A 6,565-nucleotide genomic window follows, 5' to 3' on the forward strand; every position below is an offset into this window, starting at 1 on the left:
ACGGACACTGAAGGAAACTCGGAAATAGCCTATTCTATTGACGGAAACCTCAAAATATCATTTTGCCAATATAAAATCATCACACTAAGGTAGCCGTAGGATTAAATTAAACTAAATGAGGCAAGGATAAGATTGGGGAAGATTAAGAACAACTTTAAAATGTTTGGCTAAATGTTTTGAAATGCTCCATTTGTAACTCATCTCCCTTTAGTTATCAAAAAAACGTTTCTACAACAAGACCGTGGCTCTGTCTAAATGCTTGTGTTATTTTATTATTTTTGTATAATAAAACTAAAAGCGGTGAGGGTAAAAGGCGGAATGAGTTTGCGGAATGGCATGTGGCATGACCTGCGGAATGGCATAATTATGCGGAATGTAATTTACGCGGGATGACTCATTGACATAAATTTTACTGAAGAGCGCGCCAATTTTTAAAGAGCAGACGCTTTATTAAATACTGCGGGCAGTATTTAATCGATTGAAGATAGCGTTCTTCACGGATTCTACGAAAGATATTTCGGCGGCCAGTGTTTCCCCAATGATAAGGATTTCCCATTCTGTGGACGGTTTATCGCTTTTAGTCAAAGATAAAAAACAGCGACGGAAAAGCATCCGACCGTAGATCTTTATACAGTTTATATCTCGGATATTGTCGATATTACCTCGGATACATCTTTGTATGTAGCGGTTATTAATACTGTATAAGTTAAACAAAACATCGAGACAGAAAGTCCAGTTTTGGCGGATGTCATCTCAGCTTCAGTAAGTAGAGGGTACAAAGCAGAGAGATTACGAACACTACGGCGTATTTGTTTCATTAGAAGTCTACTAGCCCTGCTTTTCGTTAGTCTCCTTCGTAGCCGCTCGGGCTGAAATGACGCAACGCTCCCGGTTCGGCTCGAGTGCCGGGCTGCGAAGGAGACTAGCTTTTCGCCTCCCATTATGAAGACTATATAAACTCAGTGGAAGACTTGAACATTAACTTAAAAAAGCGGCAACCGACCGCCGATCGAGTAGAGCGAAACTTTCATCAAGTGACTATAGTCACTGCACAGTAAAAACAAGCTATCGTATTTCAAATCTAGCTCGCATCATGAGGTTTACCGATAAGGCAGATAAGGAATCCGGCGAGTAATTATCACTGCCTACTTGTTGTTAATACTTGGCTTTCTCTTAGGAAAAGAAAATCATTCGCTAAACATACATTTTATTTTACCGCAAAGATCACGAGACGCACATCGATAAAATCCACTGCGGTGTAAATAGTGTCACACCAGCGAAGAAGCCGTGTCACGATCTCTTCATCGCTGTAATAAAAAGCTAGAAATATACCAAAAGTAGTTGTCTTCAATGAAACCACTAGCTTTTTCCCACCCCAAGCAAGTTTTGATTTAGAAAGAAACGATTCCTGGAACAAGGCAGTGACACGGTCACACATTATTTCGCGGGCGACTAACAACACGTCACTTGCGTTCATTTTATATTTAAATGCGTTGTCTTTTTAAAAACTTCTCTTCAAATGGGTTGAACTTGACAGTTGTGTGTCTTGCCTTGAAGTACGTAGCTTTAGAACGAATATCGTTCTGTATTTTCAGGTATTTTGGGGCAAATAGACGAGAGTTTTCATTCACACACAGCTAGTCGATAATTCAAGTCCTCGGAAGCGTCACGGCAAATAGCGAAAATAATTTCTCTGCTTCTGTTCGGCGTAACTCGGTGATTTAAACGGTGAAATGATCTTTACAACGATGTTCTATGGAAGTTTCCTGCTCAGTCCTTGATTGTTTGAGCCAGCAGGCGGCTTCTCTTTTAAAATTTGGCGCGCTTTTTAGTATAATTTATGTCAATGAATCATTCCGCGTAAATTACATTCCGCATAATTATGCCATTCCGCAAGTCATGCCTCATTCCGCCTTTTACCCTCACCGAACTAAAAGGTGCAGAATTTGATTTTAAACTGTATGAAATAAAATAACAAGTAACACATGCAAACCTTTCATCCTCATAATGTCATTCCGAATAACTATAGTTCATATTACATTTGCAAAAATAGTAATTCGAACATTTTTTTAAAAAATATAAAATTTGTGATATCTAACAATTACAAGGGATAAGGCTGATAAAATTGTTTCTTATTGAAACACACCTACATATCGTCACATTTTCAAGAACGAAAGGTCTCTGAGTTTGTGAGAACGAAAAATTATAAATGGACAGAAAAAGCCACATGGACGGCAAGAGCACCTATTTGAAGTTATTAATCGGGCGTGGCCGATTTAAGGTTTACCCTTTGGTCGTCCTAGAGCGTAGTCTCCTGGCGCGGCCAAAAAGACGGGGATAGCTCGGGGTTGCTACAAAACCGCTACGGGTGACGCATACCGCAATGGTTTTCATTTTAGTTTTGACAGGAAATCGTTGCAGGCACACTTGGTCGACTTTTGGGTTAATGTGTAATCAGGTTGTGTTTTTTTGCTTCGGCGGAAGGACAGAGAAAAAAGCTTACGGTGCAAAGTACAGTATGGGGCCCAGTTCTCGGCCACTTTTGACGTAAACTTGTATTTCTTACCTCAGAAGAACCGCAGGAACTTGAAATTTCTCCCAGAGCTAGCTACATTATTCAGCTTTTTGGTGTAAAGCTATCGACCGGTCAAAAATTAATTTACCCGAGCAATAATAAAAATAAAAGCTCCATTTGTGGGCCCAGTTCTCGGCCACCTTGGCCCAGTTCTCGGCCACTTTTGACGTAAACTTGTATTTCTTACCTCAGAAGAACCGCAGGAACTTGAAATTTCTCCCAGAGCAAGCTACATTATTCAGCTTTTTGGTGTAAAGCTATCGACCGGTCAAAAATTAATTTGTCCGAGCAATAATAAAAATAAAAGCTCCATTTGTGGGCCCAGTTCTCGGCCACCTTCGCCCAGTTCTCGGCCACTTTTGACGTAAACTTGTATTTACTCGGGCTTCTACAAAGAATGTAGAAAAGCCCGAGTTTAAAAATGGGAACGGTGTTTATTATCCCGGCGCAAATCGCCCTCTGACGTCTTCTGCGCTTGCGCAAGATATGAGTCTGCGTAGGAAAAGGTCAGCGGACGGGGACGTGTTTTATTGCACGGAAGAACGGAGGTCGACACGAGGTGATAAAGTGAAAAGCGATACACGGGAGCTGTCTCGTTTGACTCTCTTTTCGGTGGAATCTCAAGGATTGTAAAGGTTGAAATATTTAATGTGATTTCTAGAACGCGAAATCAATTGTACACCCACACTGAAACATGTCGATGACTACTTCGGAGCGGGTAGGTGCATGAACTTTAATACGAGAGAACTTTACGAGCGAACTCTTCCGAGTGAAACCTTTATCAGAAGCCTAGATTTTATAGTGAGCTATCTATATAATGGAGTTTGAAACGCTAAGAGAATCATCAATACTTGCGGAAACTGACGCTGTTGAGCACTCAAGCATTGCGAAAAACTGGACTACTAACATGCAACAGAGTTTTCCTTATCAACACAAGAATCTTCTCGAAGATGCAATGGACACCTTATTTAAGCTTAGTTGCGCTCTAAAAGAAGAAACGAAAAATGAAGTGAGTACTTCAAGCAGCTTTTGGGTAACTATATTCTTTCTTTCAATTTTTGCTTTTATAGTATTGGTTTCATTGGGTTTATCTTGCTTTGTTTTTATCGTTTCAATTATTGTAACAGCATATGTTCTTGTCCAGCACTTCATGTCGTATGTAGATGGCTATGTAGAGAATGTTGTTATTTCGGCATTTGATGATTGTGATATCTTAGACAAAGCTATTTACTCAACCGGAAATGTAAACATTTTTTTCAATGGTGACAATAAAAGCGAGAAAAGACATGAGATCTCGCAATGCGAAGTATGTTTACTATACATTAGTTATGTATTTGTACTTAAGTGATGTATTTGTGAATAAGAAATGTCTTGTAAGTTTTTTTTATCAAATAAAGGTGAATTAAAAGAAAGACTTTGAAGCCAGTTTGTTGCTAGGCAACAGGCAGACATTATCGCGAGATATAGTTCTTAATGTAAACCAAGTTAATTTTTTAAAGAGAAGCCCGAGTACACGCAGTTATGCGTCTAGTTCTTACCTCAGAAGAACCGCAGGAACTTGAAATTTCTCCCAGAGCTAGCTACATTATTCAGCTTTTTGGTGTAAAGCTATCGACCGGTCAAAAATTAATTTACCCGAGCAATAATAAAAATAAAAGCTCCATTTGTGGGCCCAGTTCTCGGCCACCTTGGCCCAGTTCTCGGCCACTAAAAAGCTTGTGCGTGATTATCTGTAAAAAAAAATGCTCAATTAATTTTCACAGTCATAAAATCACTCTGTAAACCTATTTATACTATATCGATCCCAAATTATTTTTATGATGCTTTGTTTTACTTTAGAAAAGAAGGATTTTAACGCGCCTAGTTGCCTATGTGCAGGTTCTGGCAAAACCGCATTGTGTGACCCGTGCATTTAGATGGTTTATTTTGCAGTGAAAAGGTCTTGAAAGATTTAGGTGTTGTAGAAATAATAGACAAGACAAGAGTCAGCTCAAAACTTAGAGATAAGATTGAACTTTATTTTTAAAACATTTATTTCTTTCATTCTGGCAGCAGCAGATGAAATTATATTAAAAACCAAGCGCTAAGCTGTGATAGCGAGCAGGGTGGCCGAGAACTGGCAAATACGCAAACGTCGCAAGAAAAAATTTCGAAGTAAATTAAGACCAAAAAATACAACGGTTCAACGAAAAGTTAACTAAAGCAGAAAGCTAAATTATTCTACGTTTCACATGCCAAAAATTAGCTCGTATGGTGGGGGCTTTTGGATAAAATACGAATTTAACTACATCCATGAATTTGGAGCCGTAGACAAACAACTTTTTCGGGAATGCAAATTCACCTACCTCCGCGTAAACTCGACGTGTGAGCTTTCTATATCGAATTGAACGATCAAACTCAAGATACTTAAAGGACATGAATCAGTCTATCGTTTGAAGGAAATACCTTTTTCTTTTGATTCAACTGGAGTGTGAAAAAACGCGTTAAACACAAAGTGGCCGAGAACTGGGCCCCATACTGTACTGATAATTGCACTTACTTTGACAAGTTAAAGTTATTTTTGTAAATGAAAAAGGTAACGTCATTGATGTCACGCAGTGTTTTTTTTTTTTAGCAAACTAGATGGTTTGCTGGTTTCTGACTATGAATGGGGGTGTGATCTTGCGGTATATTTTTTGAGCCTGACTCCGCCGTAAAACTTTTTTTTATTTAGCAAGAACTGTGTCGATTTTCATTTCTGAACAATTGGTCGTCAAGTCGTTTGTCACAAAGAGTAGAATGTTTCGGTACAGCATGTTTTGGAATTATTTTAGATTTGGTTAGTAAGACGCTTCTGAAGACCTGAGCAAAACATTGGGAATGTACAGTATTAATAGGAACTTGAATGGAATTTTTCACAAGTTGGATAAAGGTATCAACTGAAAAAAATGGAATTCAAAATGAGAACTTGGATTTTGTTGTAATTAAATTTTATCGCGGATTGGATGCATAATATCACGGCTTTGAAAGTCTTCAAATAATTAGAAAGGTTCCTTTCTTCCTTTTGATCTTATTGTTATTTTCATGCATTGATTATTCGAAAGTGGTTTTCGTTGATACGAAAAAAAAACGGGTTTTCACTGAATTGCTTGAAGTATTTTTAGACGTGATAATATTGGCTTAATCAAATTACATTGTGCACGAAATATTTGTTATTCTTTTGTCTTGAAACTTTGAGGAAATTGAAATTTTTGTTTGACAGTAGTGTATGAAAGGCATTTTATAGAACTGAATAAAAAATAAGAAACATTGATAAAGGTTATTTCAAAGATTTATTTTGCCTGATTTTGAAGGGTTTCAGGAGTTTTAAAGAGTGCTGGTAAACGGCTGTATGTTGTTTGTGATTACGGATCTTATTTAGTTTCGAACGCTCTAATTTTTGAAAGGTTAAAACAGGTTAAAACCGGGCGGTTTCATGAGTTTTTTGGGTAGAAAGGTACGGTGGTGGTCAAAAAAAAAAAATGTTTAGAAAGGAATGACTGTAGTAGCACGTAAGTCGGAGGTTTGCGTGAGTCACGGGGTATAGTATGCGTGAGCTGGATTTCCGGCGTCATAACGGCATGTTTTGTTTACTGAAAGATACACTCGACGTTTAGTTAGCTTAGTCGGCTTGGGAAACTATTTTAAAAATGAATGTTGTAATAGTTAATTAATAGTAATCTAGAATTAACCCACTCTCGATTGGAGTCTGTTCTGGATTCGCGCTACCTTTTCGCCGCGAAGGAATTTTGTAAAATTTCGCTAGTGGAAAGAGGTACTGTAAGAACAGTATCAATAACTCAAAAGGAGGAACTTCTTTGTAGCTCTGAATTAAGACGTATGATAAAATTTTAGAATAAGAAACTTTCGATATATGGTTTTCATATTGTTTTTGTCAATTTCCTTTTGTGGCAGATTTTTTGAGAATCAGCTTTTCTTTCGTGTGATGACAGACACAGGACAGAACGAGAG

The sequence above is a fragment of the Oculina patagonica genome, chromosome 4 (assembly GCF_052425735.1).
Source record: "Oculina patagonica isolate OP01 chromosome 4, crgOcupat, whole genome shotgun sequence".
Lineage (NCBI taxonomy): Eukaryota > Metazoa > Cnidaria > Anthozoa > Scleractinia > Oculinidae > Oculina > Oculina patagonica.